General features: G+C 41.2%; 1 long non-coding RNA gene across 2 annotated transcripts in view; it reads right to left on the bottom strand.

The window, feature by feature from the left end:
* Positions 1–2,804: 2,804 nt before the first annotated feature.
* Positions 2,805–16,787, bottom strand: part of LOC122898758 — a 28,271-nt gene continuing 14,288 nt past the window's right edge. For both annotated transcript variants that reach the window (XR_006383048.1, XR_006383049.1), the window contains exons 2-3: positions 13,573–13,727; positions 2,805–2,905 (exon numbers count right to left, since the gene is read on the bottom strand). This is a non-coding gene — a long non-coding RNA (uncharacterized LOC122898758). The remainder of the gene's footprint in view (positions 2,906–13,572; positions 13,728–16,787) is intronic.

Genomic DNA, 16,787 nt, shown 5'->3' on the forward strand with positions numbered 1-16,787 from the left:
CTTGTTCCAATAGCATTCACGATAATGAGCAAATTCATCTCCCAGATTTTTGTTTTCAAATAATTTTTTTCATTTAAAAAAAAAGACAAAAAAACAACAACAACAAAACAAGCAAACAGTACTCCTTTGATGAAATCACATATTCTAGGTGAGGGGAAAAATACAAGTTGTGGCTAGGACATATTTCTGTGCCAGAGAGCAAAAGCACACTTAAAGATTAACAGGATCATATCAAAAAGGATAGAGAAGCTAATGTAACGAGCATCCTATTGACAAATTTGGGACAATTATAACATCAAAAAGAAACGTGACTATCAGTGATTATAATCATATTGTCTAAGCAAGTATCTAGATCTAACTTCTGGTGAAAGGAATGACGGGGAAAGAAAAACAGGGTAAATGACACCATGAGGGAATGAGCAGCCAGATTCTATGGGATAGTCTACAAGAAAACTTAACCTAGTTTCCTCAAAAAGTCAATGGTGTTTAAAAAAGGAATAATAAAAACATAGAATGACTCTTCTAGATAAACCATAGACATATATAAATATAAAGTTTGTTTGATCCTGCTTTAAAAATATAAATAAATAAAAGAGCTATAAATGTGTTTTGAAAAGCAGTTGGGGAAATTTGAACATAGGTTATCAGGTTGTATTGGAGAACTACTAATTATTTTTAATTTTACTAAGTGTGCTAATAGTGATGTGTTTATTTAGGAGAATGTACTTATTCTCAGGAGATGCATGCTGAAACATTCAGGGGTAAAGTACATTGATGTATGCAACTTAGTTTTACGTGGTTCATCCAAAAGAAGTGCAAATAGAGCAAGTGGAAAAATATTAACAAAAATGTAATCTTGATGAAAGTATATGGGTGTTCATTACACTATTCTTTCTGCTTTTCTATATGTTTAAAGTGTTTTGATTTAATATCGGAAGGAAGAAAAGAACTGTCCAAGTAAACAATGTTGTTCTTATAATGCTGTTAAAAATATTTAAACACTGGGTACAGTCTAAATGTTCTACAATAAGAAATTGCTTAAGTGCATTTGGTACCTACAGTCTGTCCAGCCATAGAATGAGCTCAGTCAGTCAATAAATATTATCTCAACAAATTCTTTGCATCCTCTACTACCCAAAGCCCCGAGGACAGAGTGATAAAGTAGGAAGAGAAAGTCTCAGCTCCCAGTGAGCCTACATTCTACTAGGGGAACCCTTGAAACAAACCAACAAGTGAGCAAGATCATTTCAGACAGTAAGGACGCATGGCATGAAGGAAATGCCAGATGTCAAAGGAGGCTCCCCAGATTGAGGGGTTCAGGAAAGCCCCATGGCTGTGGCCCTATTGGAGCTGAGGCTTGAATGACAGCAAGGAACTGACCGGGAAACACCTGCTTCATCTTCCTGTCCTCACAAAGGAAAGCCAAGTGCAAAGACACTAATGTGAACACAACAGTCTCCACAACTGGGAAAGGATGGTGGAAATTATGTATCATAGCACAGAAAGGGGTCTGTGTGAATAGAGTGATACAAAAACCACTTCCGAAATAGGATACAATTTTGGGGAGATATGTATGCGTATAGGATAATGTAGCGCAAACTGTCAACAACAGACAGTCTTCAGAGGTTATTTGTATTGTCTCTCTTTCACTGTCTGCTTTTCCTAAAGCATATACAAATAAGCGTGTTATTTTATAATTCAAAGGAGGATGTATGCCCCATCCTAGGGGTATAGACAAAAAGCAGCAGCAAAAGTAGCCCACAGGAGCTCCTGGGTGCTCAGAACAAAGGTCAGTCTTGACACCAGGGAATGACCATTCTGACCCACCTGGTGACCGTCCACCAAGGGGCAGCCTGCCATGTTGGAAAGGAGGCAGCTACTGTCCACCAGTGACTTCAGACATTTTTAATGAAGAAAATGGAAACTACTAATATGCTACCTGTCACAGAAAACTGGCTGAGTCTATCAAAATAAAAGAAAGAACTAGTGTAGTTGTGATTGTCCATCAGTGTCCTGACTGCCGCCAGAGAGGGAAGCAACTCCCATCAGTGGGAGCCAAGTGATTATCCCACCAATCTCCCCAACCAGTTTGCAAACCAGTTTCATTGATTTTGAGGAGCATGCCTGCTTATCAGCAGATGTCCACAAGAGGGCAGCAGAGGGTGATTTGGGTTCCGGTTTTTTTGTTTTGTTTTTTGTTTTGCTTTGGTTTTGGGTTTTGTTTTTTGTTTTTTTTTTTTTCCAATTTATTTATTTTCAGAAAAACAGTATTCATTATTTTTTCACCACACCCAGTGCTCCATGCAAGCCGTGCCCTCTATAGTACCCACCACCTGGTACCCCAACCTCCCACCCCCTCCTCCCCCGCCACTTCAAACCCCTCAGACTGTTTTTCAGAGTCCATAGTCTCTCATGGTTCACCTCCCCTTCCAATTTACCCAAATTCCCTACTCCTCTCTAACGCCCCTTGTCCTCCATGCTATTTGTTATGCTCCACAAATAAGTGAAACCATATAATTGACTTTCTCTGCTTGACTTATTTCACTCAGCATAATCTCTTCCAGTCCCGTCCATGTTGCTACAAAAGTTGGGTATTCATCCTTTCTGATGGAGGCATAATACTCCATAGTGTATATGGACCACATCTTCCTTATCCATTCATCCGTTGAAGGGCATCTTGGTTCTTTCCATAGTTTGGCGACTGTGACCATTGCTGCTATAAACATTGGGGTACAGATGGCCCTTCTTTTCACAACATCTGTATCTTTGGGGTAAATACCCAGGAGTGCAATTGCAGGGTCATAGGGAAGCTCTATTTTTAATTTCTTGAGGAATCTCCACACTGTTCTCCAAAGAGGCTGTACCAACTTGCATTGTCTTTTAAGAACTGGAGTCCTCTGTAGAGCTTGAGAGAGGAAGGCAGAGGGGAGAGGGAGAGATTTTTAAATAAATTTTATAAACAAGCAAGTGTGTAAGAAATTTACGAACTTTGTAAGGTTTGTAAAAGTTTGTAAGGAGAGATTGAGGGCAAACAAGCCAAAGATGGTAGAAGAAAGGGGTAAAGAAATCTGATTGACCAGAACCTGCTATTAGTAAAACATAAAAGGGATGGTGTCGGGGACCGCCTCCGGCTGGGAAAGTCCCCGCCATTACAAGATGGTGCTTGGCTCACTGCCAGCAAAATATGCTGCAAGTAAACACCGAACTTTCTGGTGAAGCCCACCTGAAGGAGGACATAGTCATTGGCTGTTTCAAATTTAATCAGTATAATAACAGGACTCTCATTGGCTCTCCCCATTGTTTGGCCCCTTATTGGTCACCCTGACACATATAAGCTAAGAAAGTTGTCGAAATAAAGAGACAAAGCATTAACACCATGCCAGGCTGGTTGTCGTTCTTGCGGGCCGAGGGCGACAAATGGTGCCGAGACCCGGGAATAGTTAACGAGTAAGTAAACCTTGCAAGGAGAAAAACCGCAGGTAAGCGGGGAAGGAACCACAATTAAAGTGGTGGCAATCTTGTACAAGACCGCAATAAGAAGCGGGCGGCCATAGAGCCGGGATTTTCTTCCGCGGTAAAGTGGGGAGTAAAGGTCGACTGAAGTATATGCGTGTAAAAAGTCAATGTGTTGGTTAGTGTCTTTAACGTCTGCGTCTGTTGTCTTTGTGTTCATAATGGGATCTGAAGTATCTAAAGAGTGTTCTTCCTGTGCCTCAGAGGGGGGTAGTTCTAGTGAAGAGGAAGAAGAAATGTCAGGGGAAAAGTTAGACCGTAAAATGTACTCCAAGTTTGAACAGTTGAAACTGTCGACTCCAGCAACGCCTAGTGCCCCTCCGCCGTATAATCCTATGGCGTGCCAAGGAGCTTGTAGCTGCTGCACCACATGCGGTAGTGGCAGGGCTTCGAGCTGGAGAGATCATGACCTGACCTCTGCCTTTCCGGTTTTAGAGGACCAAAACAACCAGCGGTATCATCAGCCTCTTGATTTTAAACTAGTTAAGCAATTAAAGGAAGCAGTCATGCAGTATGGCCCTCAGGCAGCCTTTACAGTATCTTTGTTGGAGACCATAGCGGGAATGAACTTAGTCCCTGAAGACTGGGGTAATCTAGCCTGCGCAACCTTGTCAGGAGGGCAATATCTAGTATGGAAAACAGCCTGGCAAGAATACTCACAGGACACTGCCCGCCATAATGCAGCGGCTGGAAATCCTCAGTGGGACCTAGAAATGTTAATGGGAATGGGACCGTACATGGGAAAGCAGGCCCAAATACAATACAACCCTGCAGTGTATCTGCAAATAGCCGCGGCGGCCACTAAAGCATGGAAAACAATTCAAGGCAATGGGGATTTACAGGGTCAGCTGTCTAAGGTAATATAAGGACCAAATGAGGCATATGCTGATTTTGTAGCGAGGCTGATGCAAACAGCTGGTCGAATATTTGGGGAGGTAGAGGCAGCCATGCCATTGATAAAACAGCTGGCTTATGAGCAAGCTAATAAGTGGTGTAAAGAAGCCATCAGACCTTGGAAAAGCAAAGACTTGAGTACATATATTAAAGTTTGCAGGGATATCAATGACAGTGTTATTCAAGGGCAGGTTATGGCTGCAGCTATCACTCAAGGTTTACAAGGATTACAGGGAGCTCAACAATATAAACATAGGGATACTCCTGGAGTTTGTTATTACTGCAAGGAGCCAGGACACCTTAAGCGTGAGTGCCCAGAGATAAAGGTGTCTTATCAGGAGCCTAAAAAACCAGGTATCGATGTTAAAGATTGTTTCTTTTCCATCCCATTGCACCCCGAGGACACCCAATGTTTTGCTTTCACAGTACCTACCATTAATCATTCTAGTCCGGATAAACGCTATGAATGGGTGGTATTGCCTCAGGGCATGGCCAACAGCCCTACAATGTGCCAATTATATGTAGATCAAGCCCTGAAGGAGGTGAGAACACAATTTCCCCCACTCATTGTGTATCATTATATGGATGATATTTTGCTGTGCCATAAAGAAGAACAGTATATTGAGAAGGCCCTTTCCTTTCTTTTCAAACATTTTGAGAGATTCGGATTACACATAGCACCAGAAAAGGTCCAAATGACGCCCATTAAAGAGTATTTGGGAACTAGGTTAGAGAATACTAAAGTCAGACCTTTAAAGATAACCCTGCGGACAGATCACCTAAACACATTAAATGATTTTCAAAAATTGTTAGGAGATATCAATTGGATCAGGCCCTACCTAAAACTCACTGATCAGGAATTGTCACCCTTATTTGAGACACTTAAAGGAGACCCTAACCTCACCTCTCCTCGTCAGTTGACTGAGGGGGCAAAAGCAGCCATCAGTCTGATCCAGAAAAGGCTAGAAGCTGCTCAGATAGACAGAATTGACTATTCCAAACCTTTGCTATTTTGTGTCCTTGCCGAAAAACGAGCTCCCACTGCAGTTTTTTGGCAATCTGGCCCCATATCATGGGTTAGTTTGGCCCACTCTCCAGGGAAGGTCTTGCCTTGGTACCCAAGCGCCGTTGCACAAATTATACTTAAAGGGATTAAACTTAGTATAGCAGCGTTTGGTAAACAACCAGATACTATAATAACACCATATACGCAGGAACAAATAAAGTGCCTAGCAGCCTGTGATGATGACTGGGCCATTTTGATAACTATAACGTGCGCTCAATTTGATAACCAGTACCCATCACATCCATGGCTACAGTTCAGTTTATCCAATCCAATCATATACCCTAGGATCACTCACCATAAACCCCTCAGTAATGTAAGGCTTATATTCACTGATGGATCTAAGCAAGGAGTAGGAGCTATAGTTACCAAAGAAGAGAGCTGGACCTTCCTATTTCAAAGCTCCTCTCCCCAAGAAACCGAGCTGCTCACAGTGATAAAAGCATTTCAAATGTTTCATCAAGAACCCTTCAACCTTTTATCAGATAGTAGATATGTGGTGCAAGCTGTCTCTATCATTGAAAATGTGGGTTCTATTAATGCCAGGTCTACTATCTCTAAGGCATTACAAAAAATCCAAACATTAGTTTGGGACAGGAAGGTTCCATTTTATGTTGGCCACATAAGAGCTCATACAACCTTACCAGGCCCCCTGACACAAGGTAATCGGTTAGCAGACTCCTTAACCAGAGGAGAATTTGTCTTTGCCATTGAGGACCCGGTGCAACAGGCGAGACATTATCATAAGCTGTTCCATGTGAATGCTTTAACTCTTCACCTCAAATTTAACATAACAAAAGCACAGGCACGGGACATAGTAGTCTCCTGCAGAAACTGCTTGACTTTACTACCTGCACCTTCCTTGGGGGTTAATCCTAAGGGTCTGTTACCTAGTCATATATGGCAAATGGATGTCACACATGTTTCAGAATTTGGAAAGTTAAGATATGTTCATGTACCTGCTCTGGAATAATTTTCGCCTCAGTGCATACAGGGGAAAAATCCAGAGATGTTATTGCCCATTGCCTACAGGCTTTCGCGGCATGGGAAAAGCCACGCCAGTTAAAGACAGATAATGGTCCAGCCTACACCTCACAATCCTTTAAAGCCTTCCTACAACAACTTGACATTCACTTGATACATGGAATACCCTATAACCCACAAGGACAGAGTGTTGTGGAGCGCGCGCATCTTACAATAAAAAATGCGCTTTATAAACAAAAAGGGGGAATAGGGGACATCTTCAGGTCCCCTAAAGATAAGCTCAACACCATTCTCTTTATTTTGAATTTTTTAACGTTGGACAAAACAGGTAAATCAGCTGCAGACAGACATGCTAGTGCTGCTGCTGCTCCCCCTAAGCCTTTAGTACTTTGGAAGGACATCCTCACAGGAAAGTGGAATGGACCAGATCCAGTGTTAGTATGGAGTAGGGGGTCTGTATGTGTTTTTCCACAGGAAAAAGAGGCTCCAATTTGGATCCCAGAGCGGCTGGTGCGTGCAGCCTTGCCTCCGAACACCAGTCATGATGCTGAAGATGCTGATGATAACGCTGGGGATGCTACACCTCCTGCGGCAGACTCAAGCCAGAGAGCTGTGAGCAGTGGTTAAAGCATGGCTATATCCTTTACCAGTGACTAATTCTTTTCTCATATTCCCTCCTCTCCCTTTGATGCATGGCAGGTCTGTAACTTGTTAGGAGCATGTACTGATATCTCAGCAGTGTCCATGTTAAATGGTGGCAAATTCCTCAACTGTTCTTATAAACAAAATGACTCTGGTACCTTTGAGTCAACAGTTAATGTGTCTTGTCCCAATAATATTATTTATCAGCCCACTCCCATATGCGTCTTGCCACCTTTCCTTTTCCTCGTAACAAATGCTAGCAAGCTGAATGATATGTTGAATTGCACTAAGAATTGCTATCTTTCCCAGTGCTGGAATGTCACGGCCTTCAAGCTGGCTGTGATTATGCGTATCCCTACTCCTATCCCAGTTTTCATTCCAGAGGACAAGTTACCGGTGGTGCTATCCAGAAAGAAGAGAGACTTTGGTATCACAGCCGCCATTGTGACAGCATTGGCTATATCTACAGCAGCTGCCACAGCAGCAGCAGTCTCGCTTGCTGCAACTAGACCCACTGCGGAAGCTGTGAACACCCTTGCAGCAGGAACGGCGGCTGCCCTTCGAACACAGACTCAGATCAATGCACATCTGCAAGCAGGAATCCTGATAGTCAACCAGAGAGTGGATTTGGTTCAAGAACAAGTGGACATATTGTATAGCACCCTTCCCGGCAATTTGTGTAACTCCCATAGCCTATACTAATATGAGTGACTTACAGAATGTCTCCCGACAGCTCTCCCAGTATTTGCAGGGTGCTTGGTCTGACGATTTTCAAAATTTCACACGAGTACGCGTATGCAACCAACTTCCCTCCCAGAGCTATTTCAAACATTCAGCAATATGTTCCAGTTTACCAAACAATGGGCTGGCACAATTGGTCTTCTTGTCCTCCTTCTTATTGGCATTCTGCTTCTATTCAGAAAAGTTCGCCAATGGAGAACACAGCAGCGAGAGCAGAGCCGAGCTATAGTACAAGCCCTTATGTCAATAGAGGCTGGGACATCTCCCCAGATGTGGCTAAGCATGCTAGATCGGTAGTCAAAGACGGGTAAGATCAGTAGAAAAACATACCAACCTAAGACAGGACAGAGATCATCGATATCTTGTGTCTGATGACGGGTAAGGATGTTTTCTGCTACTGACAACCTAAGACAGGCACGATCTCCGCCATAAAACAAAAAAGGGGGAGATGTCGGGGACCGCCTCCGGCCGGGAAAGTCCCCGCCATTACAAGATGGCGCTTGGCTCACTGCCAGCAAAATATGCTGCAAGTAAACACCGAACTTTCTGGTGAAGCCCACCTGAAGGAGGACATAGTCATTGGCTGTTTCAAATTTAATCAGTATAATAACAGGACTCTCATTGGCTCTCCCCATTGTTTGGCCCCTTATTGGTCACCCTGACACATATAAGCTAAGAAAGTTGTAGAAATAAAGAGACGAAGCATTAACACCATGCCAGGCTGGTTGTCGTTCTTGCGGGCCGAGGGCGACAGGATGGAAGGAAATCAAGAATAAAGAAAGATCAGTTTTTCAGAGATGGCAGGGAATATTCGTCAGCAAACCAAATATCCCGGGTCATTGTACACAGAGCTAGTTTTATCTTCACACATAGTAGCCTCTGAGGGGTCCTAAAGTCCTATCTATCCATAAATACCTTCCCTTCAAGTACCTAAACCTTAATGCCTTAGTGTTTTTATGGTTATTTGGGATTAGAGCACCGACAAATACATACATACTTGAAAAAATATATTTTAAGTCTTTAATTTATGAAGGTTTTTTTTTTTCTCCCTGTATTTTTTCCTTTCCTCTCTTTCAGACAAGTAGGTGGCTCTGTTTCATTGTTTTCAGAGAAGTCTGTAGCAGAGCCCAAAACAACAATCTCCAGGTTCTATTTCACAAAACCGACACCCATGGGAAAATTTAGACGTGTGGAGGAGAGAAAATAGGAAAGAGAATTTATAGGCAGAGTATCTTGGATGAAGCAGGATTGAGGGGCTTTTCCCAGCCCACAAAAGGATTTTCCTGGGAGCAGCGGAGGAAGCACAAGAAAAAATATGGGGCCCTAGGGACCACGGGAGAGCCAAGACCCTAGAAAGCAATGACTGTGCCAATTTATTTATTTTCTTTAAAGATTTTATCTATTTATTTGAGAGTGTGCACAAGAGCGTGAGTGGGGGAGAGGGGCAGGGGGAGAAGTAGGCTCCCACTGGGCAGGGATCCCAGGAGCCTGAGATCGTGACCTGAGCTGAAGGCAGAAGCTTAACTCACTGAGCCACCCAGGCACCCCTGACTGTGCCATTTTAGACAAAGAACAAAGGGTGAAGGGGATAGAGAATCCCATCTTTCCCCAATCATGTGTGATTTCTGATTTGTTTCCCCCCAGAGGTTTATTATTTAAGTGTAAGCCTCCTAGACCCTTGGATGTCCACTTAAAACCCATTTCATCCATTTCCCTGATCACAGAAACAGAGGTGGTAGAAAAGTAGAGCAGGAACACTCAAGACAAGAACTTCCTTACAAACATCTAGTGAGAAAAAGGGTGAAGTATTATGATGCTGAAAGTAAATTTGCTGTGTTGTCTGTGGGTTTCATTTTTTTTTTTCTTTCCATACCATTCTTCTTGCTTAATGCCAATAAAGTACTGAAAATCTGTCTGGTTTGTATTAAATGTTTGAATACAAACAAAACCATTTGCTTACTACTTTCTGGACTGTTGTAAGTCTTTGAAACCTGTTCTCATTAGTCTAACAGGTCCAGAAGTCTGAATATCCACTGGAGTAGAACCATCTCTTCAGACCTCTTACACACTCTAATTCCTTCTTCCTTTGAAGTGCTGTCTTCTCTTTTCTCTGCCTTTAGGACCCAGACACTTTCCCTTGGCTGATCTCTGCTCTCCATGCTGTCCTAAATAATGGCATTCCTTTGGATACAATGCTAGTTGATAGCTATCTTGTCTGATAAACTAATATGTAGCTCTGTGTGGTTTGCATTCTGGCTTCTAAGCACAGATGGGATTGACTCTAAGTTCTCACACTTTGTCTTCCAGTGGACTTTCATCTGCATATCTTCTATATTGAGGAGCCTCAGAGCATAGCCAGATGAACTGGCTCCCCTGCATTAGTCTGTTGACACAATCCCATCATTTGACAACTATTAATTAAGCATTTATTATATGCTGGGTATTGTGTGCATACTGTGCTGCATTAGGGAATGCAAACAAATAAGCCATTGTCTTTATCTTTAAGGGTTTGTAGGTAACTAGGAAGAGACAGAGTCGAGTTATTCAGCTCCACAGTTAATTTTCTGGGACTTTCACCAAAAGCAAGCAGGGCATGTCCAAAATCTGCTACGAAGTGTGGTCATTTTCCTCTTGATCCATGGTTGAGAAATGCATTCTTGTCGGTCAGGGCATTTTTGAAATGGTTGACTGTGTCTCCAATGCACACATACACCAACACTTTTGTTAATCATTTTGCCCTGCTTAATCTGTAGGCAGCACAGAATGGCAGGGTTTTAGAAAGCATGTCCCAAATCTTGAGCTGAACTCAGAGTGACCCCTTGCTTCCTTTCTCTCATTGGCTCTTTCCAACCCCAGCTTGGCTTTGAAAAGTTCAGTCCACACTTGGCAGAAACCAAGGTGCTGACTAATTGTTGACCTAAGCCTTTTCTCAAGGCTTAAGTTGAATCATATTGAGTGAAATTCAACCAAAATAGTCATCATATTCCTTACAGTTGAACTGCTATAGTAGTAAAGTGATATTTCTTCCAAATTAACAAATTTCACTGGAAGGAGACTCTCCTGTGATTGGTTCCTTTTTAGAAAGGCTGACTAAAACCAAATTTTCCTTTGGGAATGCCAGATACCTTCCAGATGAAGTATTTTTAAAGATAGTTGTAATTACCAAGGACAGATCCAAGAGTATAACCCCTGGAGTTCCCATGTGTTAAAAGGTCTTTGAGCCAGGAAGGCCAGTATGTGGTCTGGTGGGTCACACAGCCTTCCTTGAACTCTGTGCTCAGACCCTTCCTCACTCTCCTACACGAGATACCGGAAGAGGGGGAAGGGGAGAGGAGTGACAGCTTTCACTGAAAGACTCATATCTCACAGCAAAGCTTGCCTGTTGGGGCTGGCAGAAAGGCAGAGCGATTGCACTGAGTTTATAGTCACTATGGGCAACCTGGTAACAGTATGCTTTTTAAATTAATGGCAAGTCTAGCCAGCTGAGGGTTTGTTTTTGCTGGCATCCTTTCCTTAGTTCTGAAACTGAGACTGCATAGACAGAATGTGAATTACAATTTTAGGGCCTTCAGAAGAGATCACTGCCTGCCCACCTTGCAGAGCCATCTTTAGCTGGAGACTGAGATTTCTGTTTCAGCGCAAATATTGCTGAGAGAGGCAGCCATTACACCTTATGGATCCTTTACACCTTGATCTGGATGAATTTCGGATTATTGCCTGAGACACAAATGACCAGGGCAAGGGGAGATCAAAAACGTGAGGGGTGTGAGAGTGAGCACCTGAACAGGAAATGGACACAGATCTATACAGAAGTCCCCAGGGCATATGTGATTGCTGCAAAACTTTCTGCCAGGCCAACTTGAGTCAGAGCAAAGTATCTCCTGGCTGATACCTCTCCATGGGCACGTTTTTCAGAATATTTATTCCTAGAGATAGAAATCTGCCTTTGTGAGACAGAGAGCTTGTAGACTTGGTCATCTTTAACTGTGCCTCTATAGTAAAATAAATGCTTAGATAACTGTAGAAACACAACCCAAAAAGTGTATATTTAATCTCTTGCTTCAGAATTAGGGCTTTGGACATACCAGAAAGAACTTGATAGCCCATAGGGCTCCCAGTATGTAGAAACGATCGGTGGCCACAGAGTCTCCAAAATTGGGAGATCCTGTTTGCAATCATGTCTGTACGTGAAAGGACTTCATAAAGTATTCTAATGCTTTAATTTTATGATGATAGAAACATTCTCATAACAATACACCTTTGCTGTAATTGTAGGCCAGGCAAAATCCTGTTTATATTCCAAAGATAATTCCCAGTCTCTATGTAGAGAAGCACTATTCATCCCTCAATAATTTGTAGTTCTCTATAGAAATAGTTCTCTAGCACCTACAAACATTAGTCTTCATGTCTTATCCAGTGCCAAGAATCAAAGATTTCACCTGTCACTTTCATTAAATTCCAATAAAAATTATAACACAAAGTATAGGGGACCTCAGCAAATTTAGCATATGGAAGAATAAAAGTTTGCAAGTGCCAAAAATTCTTTCTTTATGTATAGAAGAGAGGATTCTGCCTGTTAGAAATTAAGATGTACTATATATTTTTAAAACACATGGTACTCATATCAAAAACTAATGATGTACTGTATGTTGACTAACATAATAAAAAAATTTTTTTTAAAAGAAAGCACGTGGTACTCCTATAGGAACAAATAGACTAATGGACCTGAATATCAAGTTCAGAAATAGGTCCCTGTGCCTATGGAAACTTGCCTTGTGATGGATATGCCCACAAATAAGTAGAGAAAGGATGTGTGGCTTGTGAGATGGTATTAAGAAAACTAGCCATTGGATGGGAAATAACTAAGTTGGATCTCTACCTCATATCATACACAAAATTGAGCTTGAAAGCTTTAAGGAACTAAGAGTAGGAAGGGATGTATAAAGATAATAGAAGGAAACATAGGAGAACATCTTTGTTATCTTGGGGTGGTGAGGAAATTTTTAATAAGACCCCAAAGTCATATGCCATAAGGAGGGAAATTATTGAGTTTCTTGTCATCCACAGAACTTATTAAAATACAAGTGATTGGGCAAAGGTAGTTATAGCATCAGTAACCAACCTATCTACATCTGAGTATTTCTAGCACATAAGTCAAAGTTAAGAAAAGGATACAGATTTGGACAACGAATTTGAAATATCTAACCCCAACAAAGAAATGGCATTTCGAACATTCAGGGGACACCAGTATATTAACAAATAACAACAAAAATCTAGTTAAGCCAAAAATAAAAAAGAAAGAAATGAGCAAAGAATTTATGTCCATATGAATATGTGTATGTATATGTATATAATTTATAATTATCATCTATAGACAGGAGAAACCTGAAAACCAGCAAGTATATAAACTTACATTCAACTCCACTAGTGCTCAACGAAATTCAGAAATAAATGGTAGTGGGACACCTGGGTGGTTCAGTCAGTTAAGTGTCTCCCTTTGCCTCAGGTTATGACCCCGGGGTCAAGGGAAACTATCAAGGAAATGGATTCTCCTGTGACCATCCAGAGGGAACCAACACCCAGATTTTAGCCTCAAAGGACCCATTTCAGACTTCTGACTTGCAGAATTATAAGAAAATAAATTCGTGTAAAATAAATTTAAAGCCACCAACTTCATGGTGATTTTTTATAGCAGCAAAAGGCAACTAATTCAGTTAGAAATATTTCAGACTCACTTTAAGATCTTTAGAGCTGTCAGCCAAGTAGTAGATATGTTTCCAACAAGGTTGAGCAACTAGTTGATACTGGATGTGGAACCAGTAGCTGGATCTCCTCGTGCTTCAGTGCTGGGCTATTTCCACTACATCTTTCAGTTGACATGCCTAAGTGTCTGGAGGAATAGCAACATGGAACATGGAGTCAAATTAAATACAGACCTTAAAAGTGTGTGACTTGTTTCCAAGAGAGCACAAGTTTAAACATCAGGCTCAGAGACAACATATTCCCCGTGGTTTTGTTACAGAGACTAGCCCAAGATACAATAAGAAATGTTTCTGTGCTTAAAGTCCAAACTTGGTTATGCATGAAGCCGAGCAGTTCAGGTTGGACTCAAGTGCTCCAGCAATGCTATCTGCGCATATATGTAGATTCTTAATAAAAATCACTTCCACAAGGTGAGGACAGGTACAAATAATACTATTATGGAGATTACTGTAATATTGTAAAAAGAAAAGAAAAAGGTAGTTGGAGTTGAAATCAGAATTAGGTTCAACTTCCAACTCTGCCATTAGCTCTGTGACTTGGGTAAATCAGTTCACCTCTCTGGGTCTCAGATTCCTTCTCCATGCAAGGACCCACACAATCTGTTACAGCTCTTCCATGCTAGAATATTCAGTGCTTTCTCAGAAAACTGAGCCAGGCTGGGGCCAGAGAGAGGAGCCTGCATGTTAAGCTGGTTCCTCCTAAGAGCCTGGAGCTGTTCTCTGCACTTCACCTTGGACCCCTTGGTCCATATTTACAGCTCCACACCGTCATGGTATGATACACATTTCACAACAGAGGAAACAGAGACCCAGAGAGTTCAAGTAACATACTCCAATTCATGCAGCAATGTTAGTTAGAACCAATTGTGTCTGACCTCCAGTGTGGTAGTCCACCACACCATGCTATCTCCCATCTCCTCCCCAAAGGTATATAATGAAACTAACACTCACACATTTTTCAGGATGTAAATAGACATTTCCACACCCATCTGTTCATTCAATCATAGCTGCAATTCTGTGACAGAACCAGGGAAGATGAGGAAACCAGCTCAGATGGGTTTTTTTAAAGATTTTATTTATTTATTTGATAGAGAGAGATCACAAGTAGGCAGAGAGGCAGGCAGAGGAGAGGAGAAAGCAAACTCCCTGCTAGCAAAGAGCCAGATGCGGGGCTCAATCCCAGGACCCTGAGATCATGACCTGAGCGGAAGGCAGAGGCTTAACGCACTGAGCCACCAAGATGCCCCAGCTCAGATGGTTTTAAGAAACCTGTCTGATGTCACAGAGCTAGGAAATGGCAGACATGGCAGGCCTTGGATTTGAGTTTCTCTTACATGTTGCCCCTTTCATGATGCCCCACTAAAGGGACTTTGAGATAAGTCACTTAATATCTCTGAACTTCAGTTCCTACTACTGTAAGATCTCAATTATAATACCTGTCCCCAAAGCCATCCTGAGGATTATAGAAGTCTGAGAAAGTATTTTACAAGCTCTTAAGAATATATAAACAACAGGAGTGTTTCAACTTCCCCTGAGTAGTGTTCATTTCTGTCATCTGGTTTAGCCCTTCTTTCTTGAAAGTTTAGACAGAACGATCATGACACATCAGGAACTAAATACCTCTCTATAAAATATCATTCTGTAATGCCTAGCACAGGCTGCAGGCTCACTAAATATGTGTTTGCTAAGAGAAGAGCCATTAATCAGTAGCTGTCCAGAAAGACAATCCTAGTCAATGCTCAGATAATCAATAACAGCATCTAGGGTTATGGTCCATTAACTGATATTGAAAACACAATTTCATGTCACTGCATTTCAGTGCCAAGGAAAAATCCATGCTCCAAGAATGAAGTCCAGTATAACACTGAACCTGCATGAGATGGTAAAACCAAAACCAAAGTAACAGAAAATTGTTTTGTAGGACAGATCACACAAAGTAGTTTTTCCCATTATCTTGGTAAATGAAGATACTGTGTGATTAGCAGACACATCATCAACCACCAAAAGCCATGTTGTCAAGGCAAAACAGTCCTATCTGTAAGTTCCTACAACATGACTGTACTCATCATATGGACTCAATTGAGACATATCTGGATTTTTTTATGAGATTGACTTGGTTCTTGTTAACCATTACATTTTCTTTCAGAATAACTGTGTTAATTTTTTTGTAAGTAAAGAGGCACCTTCTTTTGCTTTGTCGTAAGCAATGGATATATAGTCTACAAAAGGAGAAGAAGGTGGACCAGAGAAAAGAAAGGATATAAAGAGGGTTCTTCACAATAATAAATGTTTATTTCATGGCAAAGTTATAATATTTCCATGATTTTATGAATAATAGAGCATCAAAATCAATCCTCAAACAAATGTCAAGTTATTGAAATCACAGACTGTATATTTGGCCACAAGAAATTAAGCTAGTAATAAAAAAATAAAAGGTAACTAGAAAAATATTCATGTATTGTAAGTAACCTGTAGGTCAAAAAGAAGTAATTGAGAATGAGAAATTGTTTTGGATACTTCTTTATAATGACAAATGGTGTATACATTCTTAATTTGAGTGACAGTCTCTGGGGTTATTTTTTGCTATCTAAAATGCAGGGCATATTTCTGTTCATTTGGGAAAATACAGCATGGTATTTTCAGATCGAGTATAATTCCCTACTTTAGTGAAACAATCCTGAGAATCAGGATTGAATCTTCATGTGCTTAGTGTTAATAACATCCTATAATGTCTCAAGTTATTTCTTGTTGGCTAGAAGCTAGGTGTTTAACTGTTATGTGTATATATATGTATATATACACATATACATATACATATATAAATATATTTTGTTTGAGGGAGGCGAAGAGAGCACACACGTGCAGGGGTAGGAGCAGAGGGGCAAAAAATCTCAAGCAGGCTTCTTGCTGGGATATGGCGGCATGGGTGCTTCGATCTCACAACTCTGAGATCATGACCTGAGCCAAAGTTGAGTCAGTCACCTGACTGAGCCACCCATGTGACCCTAGGTTTATATTTTTAAATAACAATGAAAGAAAAAATAGATCAAATCACTTTATTCTAGTTTTGTATCATGTGTGTCAATCCGCAAAGTGGAAAAAGGTCTCTAATGTGATTTTCTATATGCCTAATTACATGAGTTTATTCTCTTGGAAGGTAGCAGCCATATAAAATGTTCAACCACCAT

The sequence above is a fragment of the Neovison vison genome, chromosome 2 (genome assembly GCF_020171115.1).
Source record: "Neovison vison isolate M4711 chromosome 2, ASM_NN_V1, whole genome shotgun sequence".
NCBI classification, from domain to species: Eukaryota; Metazoa; Chordata; class Mammalia; order Carnivora; family Mustelidae; genus Neogale; species Neogale vison.